A 15,759-nucleotide genomic window follows, 5' to 3' on the forward strand; every position below is an offset into this window, starting at 1 on the left:
GATCCATGGTCTCGCAAGACTAACAGATGCCTTTACCAGGTACTTTTTAAAAGTCATTGAATGACTGCCTCAACCACTTCGGATGGAAAAGGCTGCCCTTTGTCGCCAGATTATACAGGATGAAACAATGACAAACTGAGACAAAAAATAAAAATAAAAACAGGAAAACTGGAAATACTGAACAGGTCAGAGAACATCTGTAGAAGGAAATACAGTTACTGCTTCAAGCTGAGGAAGGGATGGAGAGAACAATAGAAATGTCTGACCAAGAGTTGGAATAAGACAAGTCATGGTGGTGCTGGCGGAGAAGGTGGTGAAGGCTGGTTAATTGCAGATGTACAAATGAGATATAAATGAGGGATAGTTGAAACAGAGGAGAGTAAAACAGTAAAAGAAATGTTGGAGTATAATCACAAACAAAAGAGAATCTGCAGATGCTGGAAACACAAGCAACACACACAAAATGCTGGAGGAACTCAGCAGGCCAAGCAGCATCTATGGAAAAAAAGTACAGTCGATGTAATAATGTTGGAGAAATAGTGAAAGAACTGACATGTGAAACACTGCAAGCTGTAAATCAGAAATTAAAACAGTGACAGAGTACTGAACAGGTAAGGCAGCATCTGTGGAGAGAGAGGAACATGGCTAATCTTTCAAGTTGATCATAGAACTGGTTATTTATGAAACACATGGTGTAAAGTCCAGAGAGCTCTAAGATGCTGAGATGAAGGAAGAGATGTGTGCCTCGAGTTTCATTAAAATTGTGTAAGAGGGCAGAGTGGATGGATCTTAAACTAATATTCAACTGGTTGCTCAGGGTTAGGTGGATGAATCATTCAGTTCTGTGTTTAGCATTTGTTGCAGAGCGCGACACTTCTTTAGCATTGAACTAGGAGCACTGAATTGGAAAAGATGCAAGTTGAATTATTGATTCAACTTGAAAGAGTGTTTAGATCTCTTGGACTTGATGAGGGCAGAGTAAATGGGCAGGTATTGCATTCCCCACAGCTGCTTGTGAACTTGCTGTGAGAAGGGGAACAGATTGTTAGAGATGAAAAGGAACCAAAGCACAGAGGAAACAGATTGCTGAGGTATCTGGGGACAGTAAGATGTATCTGGTGGTGGCCTCACATTAAATTACAACGATGATGTGTTTGAATTTGGGAGCTGGCTGGTAAAAGGTGATGGCAAGGGGAGCCCCATCCTTAGCTGGGAATAAAGGAAGTGTAAATTGACATGTGGGCAATGGAACAGATGCAGCTGAGAACCCTGTTAACTGTGTTAGAAGAAACTATATATAGGGAGCCAGGGTACTGTTTTGGAAATACTGATGTTAACAGAACTGTGTGGTCCTATGTGGAAATCACTGCTGCATACTCTCTGAGCAATGCAGATGGTAGCACCCTGCCCCTGAAATTATTCTCTATGGTGCTCCTAATGGACCCATCCTATGCAGCAACTGAAAGTAGGTGGGTACTGTAGATTGGCCCAGAATGAGCACATTATGGATGCTTCTTCAATTAAAGATTTTATTAGCGGGACTCCGACACATTGCATGCTTTCAGGCAGTGACAATCCCTGTCATTCACTAAGAACTCTGAGCCTGGAGCATCACAGAACTGCAGCCACCATTGCCTGAATTTCTGGGAAATCTGCAATCATGCTATCTGTTAGTTTCTGAAGGAGAAGTCCGCTTGTGTGCAGAGCAACAACACTGCAGTAAAGAACAACCCCATGATCTGTAGCCTGTAAAATGAATGCTCCAAAGGAGAAGTCGTTCAGAGTGACTGTGACTTTCACTTGTACAGGTGGAGCAGTAATGGGCACACTTCATTGGCGCATCCTACACCTTGGTGGTCATCTCTGAATGCTTTGCTTTGCAAAAAGTAGTTGCTAGGAGCATGGGCAACACAATAGTGCATCAAGTGGTGAAGTGACATAGGGCCAGAGATCTCAGTTCGATGCTGCCTATGAGGAGTTTGCCTTTCACCCAGGTGCTCTCATTTCCTTCCAATTCATACGGATGTACTGGTAGGTTTAGTGGCTACTGTAATTTGTCCTTCTTGGCAGGAAATTTGGGAGCATTGATGGGCAGGTGAGAAAGAATGGGTAACAGATAAATAAGTGGCAGAATGGGACTAATGAAAATGCTCTGAGAACCAATATATTCTTGAAGAATGAGAAACATGGGAACTGGAAGCATCTTGGTGGATACCTTGCCTTTGCTAAGATCTTCCATCTTCTGGCAAGTTCTTATTACCTCTTCGTCTACTCCTGTTGTACTAGAGACCCAGTGAGACCACAGCTAAAGCAATAAAAGGCTACAGTGACCTTTGTGCTCACCCAGGCACACTGGAAAACTTCAACCCACAGTCTTAAGTCCAGTGATATGAAGTCAGCTCTCCTCCAAATCAATCCCAAACATACATGCTAGTAATTATATTGTAGGGTAGAAAAATCTTCCTCCACTCTTGGCAACCAGCATTCTTGCCTTTTGAGCACGCTGGGTATTATTTAGATATTTGTGAATTAATTTCACGGTGGTTCCACCAACTGGATGTTCCATGAATGTTGAAGTCACCGATACGTACTCAGTGTGCATATTGTGTAGAGGTGTCACGTCTAGTAAAACATGTGCAGTGAATTCCTTGAGAATCTGTAAGGACACAATTGCATTTTGTGATTGGTTTTAGACTTGTAATCCATAGAGCAGCTTCTAAAATGGTTTTGCTCTGTGGTTGAATTCCTTGGCTGCCACGTTTGATGGTGAGATAACAACGTAAAAAACAAATACATGCAGTGCCGAGATGACAGTTTGTTCATGAAGCCTGATACTTTCAGCCCACGACAGCTCTGTCATATGTACTCACTCAATTATTTTTGAAGAGGTGTCTAACCACATGGCAAAATTACAAAAGATAACACTTTGTGGAATTTTCCCTTATTGCTAAATGTAATTGAGCAATCTTCCAGATATCTATTCAAAACTCCTATAAAAGATCAGCATAATATGACTGGGTGTAATTTTTATTATACATGATTTTTTCGGGAGAACAAGAAAAAAGAAGCCATAAATATACTATTTATTTCAAGTGGTTAGTTATTTTAATACTTCTGTGCTGTAGGACTCAAGTAACAGGTTAGGCTAAATAAGCTTATTCTAAGTTAATATTTGACAGTGTGTTAAATGCTTGAATCAAAATCTGTCTTAATCAATTTGAACGAGGACCATTCAGAATTACCTTCACATTTACTTATAATCACACAATCTCTTTCCATTTGAATGAATAAAGGAAAACATATAATCAGGGAGTTTTTTGTATGTGAAGGCAAGCTGCTGCACCAATGTTTTTACATTTCAAGTTCATTATAATTGTTAAAATACATTGGCAACATCACATTCAGTATGCGACAAACAAGGTTAAATATAATGGTAAGGCTGTAGAACTGATGGAGTATTACTGATGTATGCAGTTCACTGGTGACTGATTTTTAAGTAATTGCAAAGGTATACATTGAGTACTGTTGTATTAGCTTCAGCCTCTAATGAGTTTTGGATTTAGCAGCACAGCACTGCCAGTTATTCTGTTTGTCTGAGGGATGGCATATTCCAGGCTCTGCAGTATGTAACTGGTCAAGCTCTGGCTGTGGGACAAGGAAAGGGATAATATTTTGCAGACGTTTGTTATTTTCAGGCTTTGTGCCAGCAGTGGGATCATAAACACAGCAGGGGACACGGATTACGTGTAGGAAGATAGCGGCGCGCTCAGATACAGCGGCTTCTGCAGGGTCAGCCAAAGGTGTTTTTGTCTTTTTGAAACATTTTTTACGATCACAAGACCCTGCTGGACATTAAGAACTTAGTGTACTGCAGTTCTATCTTATCAGTGAGTTGCTTGTTGGCAGAGAAACTGAAGGAGCTGGACTTGGTGTGGACTGTGATGGAAAGGTATTGGTGTGTGAGGGAGCTGTGAAGTCTAACAGTGAGTGACCAGCTTAGTTACTTTCCTTGGGATCACAAGACCCTGTTGGAAATTGCTGGTGTGGAATGCTGCAAGTCTAATTCATTGGTTTATTGACGAACGGTGGGGGAGCTACGTGGCCTCGGTTGCAAGGACTAGGCTTCAAGCCGCCTGCTTGCAGCCACCCAGGACGAGGTGTTGGAGTCGGGCGCTCCACCAGTGTGGCACAGTGTCCATGCTGGAGTTGGTGCTGCACCCCCCCAGTGTTCGCTCAGCAGAAGACAAGCTGTATTGTGTTCAACTGCAGACAGCTGCAACATTCACAGACTCGAGGACTTGGATTACATGAGGAAATCTGCAGATGCTGGAAATTCAAGCAACACATACAAAATTCTGGTGGAACGCAGCAGACCAGACAGCATCTATAGGAAGAAGCACAGTCGACGTTTCGGACTGAAACCCTTCGTCAGGACTAACTGAAAGAAGAGATAGTAAGAGATTTGGAAGGGGAAGGGGGGAGGGGGAGATCCGAAATGATAGGAGAAGACAGGAGGGGGAGGGATGGAGCTAAGAGGTGGAAAGTTGATTGGCAAAAGGGATACAAGGCTGGAGAGGATTCATGGGACGGGAAGCCTAGGGAGAAAGAAAAGGGGAAGGGAGCGCCAGAGGAAGATGAAGAGCAGTCAAGGAGTTATTGTGAGAGGGACAGAGAGAGAAAAGAGAGAGAGAGAGAAAGGAAAAAAACAATAAATAAATAAGGGAGGGGGTAAGAACGGGAGGAGGGGCATTAACGGAAGCTAGAGAAGTCAATGTTCATGCCATCAGGTTGGAGGCTACCCAGACAGAATATAAGGTGTTGTTCCTCCAACCTGAGTGTGGCTTCATCTTGATAGTAGAGAAGGCCATGTAGAGAAAGACATATCAGAATGGGAATGGGACATGGAATTAAAATGTGTGGCCACTGGGAGATCTTGCTTTCTCTGGCAGACAGAGCGGACTTCTTTCAGTTAGTCCTGACGAAGGGTCTTGGCCCGAAACGCTGACTGTGCTTCTTCCTATAGATGCTGCCTGGCCTGCTGCGTTCCACCAGCATTTTGGATTACATTTCCTTTTGTGTGACTGTATTTTACTGCTCTTATATGTACGATGTGTGCCTTGTGCTGTGTATGACTGTTGGTATTGCGTTTTGTACCTTGGACCCGGAGTGATGCTGTTTCATTTGGCTGTATTCATGTATGGTTGAATGATAATTAAACTTAAACTTGATGAGTTATTATTTTTTTATCTGTTAATGATGTTAATGAATGGAACCTTGCCTGCTTCATGATGCCTTTGAAATCCAGTGTAGTGTTTCTTTGCTGGCAATGGTCATTGGCAGGTACAGTGGAAACCTGTCACTTATCATTACAACTCTGATTATTAGCAAGGCCCTAAATTGTCTGCAGCTCTCTGCCACAGGATAGGGAGACCCATACCTCTCCCTAGAGAACCTTTGGCAAGTGCACACGTAAAGGTCAACTGCAAGTTGCAAAAGATGGGAGATGTGAACCATACCCTGCAATTATCTAGCAGCAATGAAGGAAATAGTTATCAGTTATATTCTTGTGATCCAGTATGACAGGAGAAATATCAAATTAGTGTTGCATGACAATTGATATTCTGCATGTACTACACCGAAATGTACCTTTCAAAGGTGCAGCTGGAAAGACCCTGAGGTAAAAAAAAATGTAGTTTGTTTTTACTTTCACCGCTGCAGAACACTTGGATATTACCTGTTGCAGAAGATTATGAATCTTTTGGTGGCTCTTTGTAGCCCCACAGAATGCTGTAGATAGGGATCTCTAACCCAGGACAGTATAGGGTATGTGTGATTGGTTTCTCCAGGCTTCTATTACATCAGCTGCAGTTCTGGATGACCTTTGTGACTGGTATGGTTTCAGCTGAAATGAAACCTCGACTTGATTGAAACACAAGCTCCTGATCCTTACAGATTAGATGTGGTAAGGATGTTTCCTCTGAAAGGAGAATCAGAGGGATGAGATTATTTTTCCTTTCTCAAAGGATGGTGCAACCGATTTTTGAATAGTTTAAAGACAGAATTTGATAGAAACATCTAAGGAAAGAGATGTCTAATCACAAACGAGAAAATTCGCAGATGCTGGAAATCTAAGCAACACACAGAAAATGCTGGAGGAACTCAGCAGGCCAGGCAGCATCTATGGAAAAGTGTAAGCGGTTGACATTTCAGGCTGAGACCCTTCATCAGAACTGGAGAATAAAGCCTGACTTCTGATCTTTTTTCTCCAGTTCTGATGAAGGTGCTCAGCCTGAAATGTCCATTGTTTACTCTTTTCTATGGATGCTGCCTGGCTTGCTGAGTTCCTCCAGTATTTTGTGCATGTTGTAAGGAAAGGGATGGATGAGAATGCAGAACTGAGATAGCAGTCAGATCAGCTATATTCTTATTAAATAGCCAAAAGGTTCTGAGGAGCAAGTTGGGCTACTTATGTTTTTAATTTGTATGTTTAAGGCGATTTTCTTCTTGAATGAAGGTCAGCAAAATAAAATGCTTTAAACCTTTAATAGACGACACTGTAAGATCCTCCCTAATTCACCCAAATATTTGAACTCAAACTTGAAATGATATACCTTTTGTTACATTTTGTCTGGCTGGTTTCAGGAAAAGTATAGATCTGTTCTCAGCTTCTATCTTGACACGGCTTTCTAAAAATATATAGTGGTGAGCCATCAAAATAGTGGCAGTTTCCAAGATATAAATGTGTACTTGAAAGCAGAGACATAAAGTTGTTTTTCTTCATCAGTGGGACAGGTTACACTGACTATAATGGCTACATGCTTGGAATAGATGCTGAGTCATTTGAAAATGTCCAAGTCTACAGCTTTCAGAGATTCATAGGGTTCTGTTGACAAACGGCAGCAAAGGATCGATTGATTAAACGGGGATCCCCAACCTTTTTTATGCCATGGACCCCAGGTTGCGAACCCCTGGATTAAAGGCAGATAAAGAGAGCTGAGGTTGCTGATCAGTCTGGATCATCTTGAATAATATTGATTTTACTGGCCAACGTTTTGTTTCAATGCATTAGTTGTATTTGAAAATGCCTTGAATTTTGCAGCCAAATCATGATGTACAGTGCATGAGACCTTGGTGTTATTAGTATTTTACTGGTGGACCCCATGGCACTGCATGCAGAGAGAAGCAAAATATAAATTGGAGCAAAAATATAAATTGTGGATCTGTCCTATGTTCTCATGGGAAGTTAAGTGTGTAGTTTATAAAAATAAGAGAGGAGATTTTAATCGAGTAGGTATTATTATCGTATATATCATGTATTATTAAAATAAAGGGCACGGTGCAAATGTAATATACAATGCAAAAGAGCCAAAATTGAAATGCATTTATAAAAACATGCAATTGTATTGTACAGTTCTAAATTGTTATTCAGGAGCAAGAAGAATGGGAGTTTAAAAAATAAATATGAAACATCAATATGTAAGTCTGCAAATATGTAAATTCAGTATAATTATATCTTGAATGTATTTGTTTGAACAGAATGGGTTGTTTTGGCAGAACTAGCTAAGAGTATTTTCAGGAGTAGAGGTGTTATGTTGAAGTTTTACACAACGTTGGTGAGGTTGAATTTAGAGTATTGTGTGCAGTTCTGGTCACCTACCTACAGGAAAAATATCAATAAACTTGAAAGAGTGCAGAAAAAAATTACAAAGACGTTGCCAGGACTTGGAGAACCTGAGTTATGGTGAAAGGTTGTATACGTTTGGTCTTTATTCCCTGGAGTTCAGGAGAATGAGGGAAGATCTTGTAGAGATAGACAACATTATGAGGGGTATAGATAGGATTGGTCATAGTGGTCATAGGTTTAGGGTGAAAGGTGAGATGTTTAAGGGGAATCTGCGAGGGAACTTCTTCATATAGAGGGTGGTACCAGCGGAAGTGGTAGATGTGGGTTCAATCGTAATATTTAAGAGGTTTGGATAGGTACACGGATGAGAAGAGTTTGGAAGAATATGGTCTGGATGTAGGTAGATGGACTAAGCACAGTATTAAGCCAGCATGGAAGATGTGAGTCGAAGAGCCTTTTTCAGTGCTGTAGTACTCTGTGACTTTACATAGAAAAGTAAATATTTATTAAGTGATGCTTGAAAGCAGATATGAGGAAAGGATAGTGTGGGAAAATTTAGAGAGAACATGGAGTGAAGGAGACTGAGAAACAAACTCTATGAAGGGAAACAGTTAATGAGAGGTATAGCATAAATAGCAAAAAATATTCTTTGCATGTTGGGGGTGTTTCAGGGAACATAGATTTAAGGTGTGAAGAACACACACAAAATGCTGGAGAAACACAATGACTCAGGTAGCACCTAGAGAGAGAAATAAACAGTCAACGTTTCAGGCTGAAACTCTTCATCAGGACTGGAAAGGAAGAGGTCAGGAACTAGAATAAGAGGGTGGGGGAGGGGAGGAGCACAAGCTGGCGGGTGATAGGTGGGACCAGGTGAGGGGCAAGGTGGATTGGTGGGGGAGAGGGGATGATGTGAGAAGTTGCAAGGAGATAGTGGAAACATTAAAGGGCTGAAGAAGAAGACAGTGGACCATGGAAGAAAGGCAAGGAGGAGGGAACCACAAAGAGGTGATGGGCAGATACGGAGAAGGGGTGAGAGGGTAACTTGAATGGGAATGGAAAATGAGAGGAGGGAGGGAGTGAAATTACCAGAGGTTGGAGAAATTGATGTTCATGCTGTCAAGTTGGAGGCTACCCAGATGGAATATGAAGTGTTGCTTCTTCAGTCTGAGTTTGGTCTCATCATGGCAATAGAGGAAGGATGGACTGACATAGGAACATTTATCAGAATTGGATGAGATGTCTAATTGAAATGGGAAGTGACAGGGAGACAGAGCGAAGATGCTTGATGAAGTGATTTCCCATTCTGTGTCTCTCTCATCAAAGTAGAGGAGGCCACACCTTTTCTACTCATCCCCATCATTCCTCTTCCCTTACCTACACAACTTCTCACTTGCCAGCTTATACTCTTTCCCCTCTCTCCCACATTCATAGTCTTGCTTCTGCCCCCTTCCTTTCTGGTTCTGATGAAAGGTCTTGGTCTGAAACATTTACTGTTTATTTGCCTCTATAGATGCTGCTTGACTTGCTGATTTCATCTAGCATTTTATCTAGATTTCCAGCATCTGCAGAATCTCTTGTGTTTAGGGTGAGAAGAAAGTAGTTCGTGGAGATTAGTGGGGAGGTTTTTCACACCAAGTATGTAGGCCTCCTTGGTTTAGGGGTTGTTGGGGATGTCAACAGATAATTTGAAAAATAAAATTAAAATGAGCGGTACAATGGAGCTGAACCTCTCAGCTCCAGCATTTGGGTTCAGTTCTGACCTCTTGTGCTCTCTGTGAGAGGTTGTATTCTTCCTCTGTGTCTGTGCATTCTCCACCACCCCACAAAGGGGAAGAATAGCCCACTTCAATATCATAAGGAAATGGAAACCTTTATGTTCTTTGAAGTTGCATCAACATAGTGGTTGAATTATTGCACTTGTATCCAGAGGTCAGACCTCTAATCTGGAAATATGTTAAAATTCAAAGATTTCAGCAGAGTAATTTAAATTCAATTGAATAAATCTGTAATTGTAAAACTAGTATCAATAACAGTAACCATGAAACTACCAAACTGTTATAAAAACAAATGTGGTTCACTGATGCCCTTCAGGGAATTAAATCTGCCGGCATTACCCGACCTGGTTTCAGTATGACTCCAAATCAGTAATGTGGTTGACTCTTTAAATGCCTCTTCAATTCAAGTAATTAGTTATGCACACTAGAAGTCATCCTGGCCAGTGACATCCATATCTCACAAACAAGTAAAAAGGTTAATTACAGGTAACAGCTCAGTCAGCATTCACAGAGGTTCAGATAAGTTGCAAATAATCCGTTTGTAAATGTATTCTAAACATATTTGGTTTCCTTTAGCTTGATACGCAATTATCTTGAATCACTGTGTAGCTGATTAGTGTTACATATGCTCTGCATAAATAAATGTGAATATTATATAAAATTATGAATCTAAAACATTCATATTTTTGTTATAAATATTTTGTAATAGCCATGAGCAAATATAATATGCAGATCTTTATCATGGCCTAAGGTGCGTATGTAACATTGCAGTAATTGTCTTTGTTTTTTGCATCAGTCTATAATTCAGCCTTCTTTAAAAGGTACTTTCCAGGTCAGTGGCAATGATCATTACCTTGGACCTTATAGCTATTGTGTTTTACGTGTTCACATTTCCTGAATGTTATACAAGTCACAGGGCAATACAGCCATTCACATTTGTGAGTCTGTTGATGCCCTAATAAATTAGAGACAAGTTCTACTGCTGGATGTTTGGTATCTCTTCCCAAATAACTGTCATTAAATTGGTTCTGACTGCTCAAGGTTTAACATGACTGGAAGTGCTAAAAATATTGAATTTTTTGGTTCCAATTAATCAAGCAGTCTTTTAGGGGAAATTTCTAATTATTCCTTGTTGAGAAGGTCAAGAACTTCTCAATAGTTACAGGAAGGGCCAGTGTTTAAGACAGAAGTTCCGATATATCTAACCTTCTTCAAGATTTAAACATCATCATAAAAGCTGTTCTTCAGCCATTTTACTTTACTGCAGATGATATTTAATGAGTTTCTGTATTTACAGGATCACTTGCATTCATTCTTGATCACAGAGATAGTGTAAGAATGACTGTCTTCGACATTGTTTACTGATTGAAGTTTTATCTTACAAATTTTAGAGATAATTTATTCTAGGAAAATCTAGTACTGCAGTTTACCATCATTATATCTGATTGCTTCTGTAGGTTGCCTTTCAAGATCGATGACAACTTGCTTCCATTTCCAAGTCTGCAGGTTCTGCAGACAATGACACAGCTGGGGCACCCAGAGGGTAAGTTGGGAGGTAATGTACCTCTTTTGCTGTTCATGCTGAACTGCTGTGTACTCGTGATACAAAACTATAGATTTCAAATTCTAATCTGAAAGCTATTTCTCCACCTTGAGGAATCATGGGTCTGGGATGCCCAAGGATCATTTTAAATATTAGACATTGTTAAGGAGGCTTTAGAGTACTTACATTAGTGTATGTTTTTGGAGTCTGGTACAATTTGGGTAGTCAGTAATAATCCTGAGCTTGATACTTTGTACACCAATGTACAACCTCTCAAACAATACTCTTTCATATGATTGATTTCCTGTGAATCATAACCTCTGGGTACTTATTTTCACTTCTTATGAGTTTTTTTCTCCATTATATCTTACCCCTGCCACTCAAAAGTATTATCAAAGACCTGGTCTTTGATCTTCCAAAATCCTGACCCCGCTCTGTGATTGTGGAAGCCCTGTTATGTGTTACCTTGTTGACCTTCTTTGCAGTTTGTTTGTTTTTTGCTCCATAATACCATGGCACTGCTCTCAGCTATCTATACAAATTCACCATTAATAATCATGGGCAATTTCAAAAGAGAACCGAGAGAGACCTTTTAGCTTAATTTGTTGTGACTGTCACATCTCTTGCATCTATTCAGTCTGAGGGTCAACAGTTCCATGAGGCCTTCTTTATTGTTTCAGATATTGCTCAGTAACACTGTTAAAATTCACAACCCTATAGCATTTCTTGCTAGGGTTATTGTATATGGTCCATGTTGCACTGATCTTCTCAACACAAGAGATTGTTGATGCCAACATTTGGAACATAAAACAAATAGATGGATGAACTCTGGGTTGACCTATTAAATTCCTCCAGCAGTTTGCTTTTGCATATAAACTGTTTCTGTAACCTTTTTCTCAGTTTCTCTGTCTCCACCACATCTGTTCTCAGGATGAGATTGTCCATTCTAGAATAATGAAGATGTCCTCCTCTTTCAAAGGACTTTCACCAACTGTCTCTCCTCTATTTTTGCTGCACATCTGCCTTATCTCACCCTCCTGCTGTCATTACAGGGTAAGAGTTTCCTTTGTCCTCACCTAAAACCCCACAAGCCACCATACCTAGCACATCTTTTCTTGCAACTTCCATCCATTTCTAAAGGGATCCTACCACAAAGCACATCCTTCCTTCCCCCACCTGCCTTCTGCAGGGATTATTGTCTACGTGACTCCCTTAGAACATAGAAAACCTACAGCACAATACAGGCTCCTTGGCCCACAAAGCTGTGTCGAATATGTCCTTACCTTAGAAATTACCTAGGATTACCCATAGCCCTCTATTTTTCTAAGCTCCATGTACTCCTTGTTCACTCATCTCTCCCCACTGATCTCCCTCCTGGCACTTATCCCTGTATGCCCCTGCCCCTACATCTCCTCTCTCACCACCATAAGGGGGTCTAAACAGTTCTTCCAGGTAAGATGTTCCTTCACCTGAGAGTCCTTCAAGGTTGTCTACATATCCAGTGTTTTCAGTACAGCTTGTCAATGACACTTCACGCAGATTAGGGGACTGTTTCATCGAGCACCTTTACTTTAAAAGGCAGGATCTCTGTTTGGCTACTCACTTCGATTTGACTTCCTATTCCTATCCTAATATGTCTGTCCATGACCTCACCTACTGCCACGATGAGGCCATGCTCAAGTTGAAGGGGCAACACCTCATATTCTGTCTGGGTAGCTTCCAGCCTGATTGCATGAACATTGATTTATCTAACTTCTGGTAACTACCTTTCTTTTTCCTTCCCCCATTCCGGTTACCCTCTCAACCCTTCTCCTCATCTGCCCATCAGCTCCCTTTTCCCCATCCTTCTTCCCCTTCTACAATGGTCCACTGTCCTCTTATCAGATTCCTCTTTCATCAGCCCTTTACCACTTCCAGCTTCGTCAGCCACCCCTCCCCCATTCACACACCGATCAACAGCTAACTTGCACTCCTTTCTCTCTCCCAACCCTCATTCATTTCTGTCTCCTTTCTTTCCAGACCTGAAGGCTGTAAGACCAAACGGCACAGAGCAGGATTAGATCATTTTGTCTATCAACTCTGCTCCACCATTCAGTCATGGCTGATTTATTATCCCTCTCACCCCATTCTCCTGTCTTCTCCTTGTGATATTCTGAATAATCAGGAACAAATCAACTTCCATTTTAAACATACCCAATCACTTGGCCTATGAAATTCATTGCACATAACTATCCGATGAATGAAACAGGAGACGCTGATTTAAAAATGGGTGTGTGAGGTGTTTATTTAACAAACAATGCAACACTAAATTGGGTGTCTAGTTAAACAAGTATTTGTCTTAGCTATCCAAAACCACTACACCATACATTCAGTTACACTTTAAATGAACAGATACTCTGTTTAACCTCCCTGATATATAAAACCCAAGAAGTAAGCATACTACGAACAGATACTTAACTAAACAGACTTCGGGGTGGGAGGGGGGCTGGCTATGTCTGCAATGCTCTTTCTTCTTTGCTACCCATGGACCAGGCTGAATTGGAAGATCTCAGTCAGCGCTGTATTATTCTGAGTGAATCACTATTGATGGCTCAGAGTAAGAGACCATAAGATATAGGAGCAGAATTAGGCCATTTGGCCCATTGAGTCTGCTCCACCATTCAATCATGGCTGATCCTTTACTCCCCTCCTCAGTCCCACTCCCCGGTCTTCTCCCCGTAACCTTTGATGCCATGTCCAATAAAGAACTTATCAAGCTCTGCCTTAAAGACACCTAATGACCTGGCTTCCACAGCTGCCTGTGGTAACAAATTCCACAAATTCACCACCCTCTGCTAAAGAAATTTCTCTGCACCTCTGTTTTAAATGGATGCCCCTCTATCCTGAGGCTGTGCCCTCTTGTCCTAGACTCCCCCAGCATGGGAAATATCCATACCACTCTGTCTAGGCCTTTCAACATTCGAAAGGTTTCAATGAGATCCATCCACATCCTTCTAACTTCCAGCAAGTGCAGACTCAGAGCCATCAAACATTCCTCATATAACAAATCTTTCATTTTCGATATCATCCTTGAGATCCTCTGAACCAAAGCCAGCACATCTTTTCTCAGATGCGGAGCCCAAAACTGTTCACAATACTCAAGGTAAGGCCACACCAGTGCCTTATATAGCCTCAGCATCACATCCTTGCTCTTGTATTCTAGACCTCTTGAAATGAATGCTAACATTGCATTTGTCTTCCTCAGCACTGACTCTTCCTGCAAGGGTATTCTGCATAAGGACTCCCAAATTCCTTTGCATCTCAGATTTTTGGATTTGCTCCACATTTAGAAAATAGTCTGCACATTTATTTCTACTACCAAAGTGCATGACCATGCATTTTCCAACACTGTATTTGTCACTCAAAGCAAGCCACTTAGAAACATAGACATAGAACAGTACAGCACAGTACAGGCCCTTCGGCCCACAATGTTGTGCCGACCCTCAAACCCTGCCTCCCATATAAGACCCCACCTTAAATTCCTCCATATACCTGTCCAGTAGTCTCCTAAAGCTCACCAGTGTATCCGCCTCCACCGCTGACTCAGGCAGTGCATTCCACGCACCAACCACTCTCTGAGTAGAAAACCTTCCTCTAATATCCTCCTTGAACTTCCCACCCCTTACCTTAAAGCCATGTCCCCTTGGTTTGAGCAGTGGTGCCCTGGGGAAGAGGTGCTGGCTATCCACTCTATCTATTCCTCTTATTATCTTGTACAGCTTTATCATGTCTCCTCTCATCCTCCTTCTCCCCAAAGAGTAAAGCCCTAGCTCCTTTAATCTCTGATCATAATGCATACTCTCTAAACCAGGCAGCATCCTGGTAAATCTCCTCTGTACCCTTTCCAATGCTTCCACATCCTTCCTTCTCATGACTTCCCATAATGACTGAAGCCCACTGAGAAGAAGGGTCTCAGTCTGAAATGTTCTTCCACCTCGAAAGATGCAGCCTGACTTGCTGAGTTTCTCTAGTGTGTGCACACTCACCTGCTGGATCTCTTGTGTTTGTAACTAATTTCACATTTTAAAAAATTTGTTAAAACATTGGTCTCTCTCAGAATTAAATTCATACAAGTACCAAAACACACTGCATTTCCTATTTGAGGGACATTTTAAAAGTCAACTGTAACTTCACAATTATTTGCTTTCCTTAACTTAGCTCTCCACAGATTGTTGAGCAATTAAAATAACATCTTGTAACAGTTGCTTAAAATAACATATGTTCATGTGACACTAAGTTTGCCAGTGTTAACTCACACTAGACCTGCATTTTCACTCATTAACACTTAATTTGCAGGACAATTTATCTCTAAAAATACTGCATTCTAAAACCTTACACAATTATGCTCTTTCACAGATTTTACTTGTGATGTACTAACTTCTTCCAACAGAAACTTAAAGGATGAAATTCTAATACTTTCAGTTTCATGACTGTGAATTGAGCCTTAACTTGAAAATTATTCCATACTTAATATGATTTTAAATCCACTGCTTGAATGAATCTCTGTTAAGACAAGCAAAAAGCTTTTTTTATATTCCTGTATAAAAGAATCTTAAGTTTGCTAATTGAGGGAATAATTTGAAATTTGTACCCCTCAAGATATGCACTTACTGGCTTTGTCAATGTACTGAATGATCTTTCTTTACAATATACAGTGGCATGCAAAAGTTTGGGCACCCATGGTCAAAATTTCTGTTACTGTGAATAGCTAAGCGAGTAAAAGATGGCCTGATTTCCAAAAGGCATAAAGTTAAAGATGACACATTTCTTTAATA

The sequence above is a fragment of the Mobula hypostoma genome, chromosome 19 (assembly GCF_963921235.1).
Source record: "Mobula hypostoma chromosome 19, sMobHyp1.1, whole genome shotgun sequence".
NCBI lineage: Eukaryota > Metazoa > Chordata > Chondrichthyes > Myliobatiformes > Myliobatidae > Mobula > Mobula hypostoma.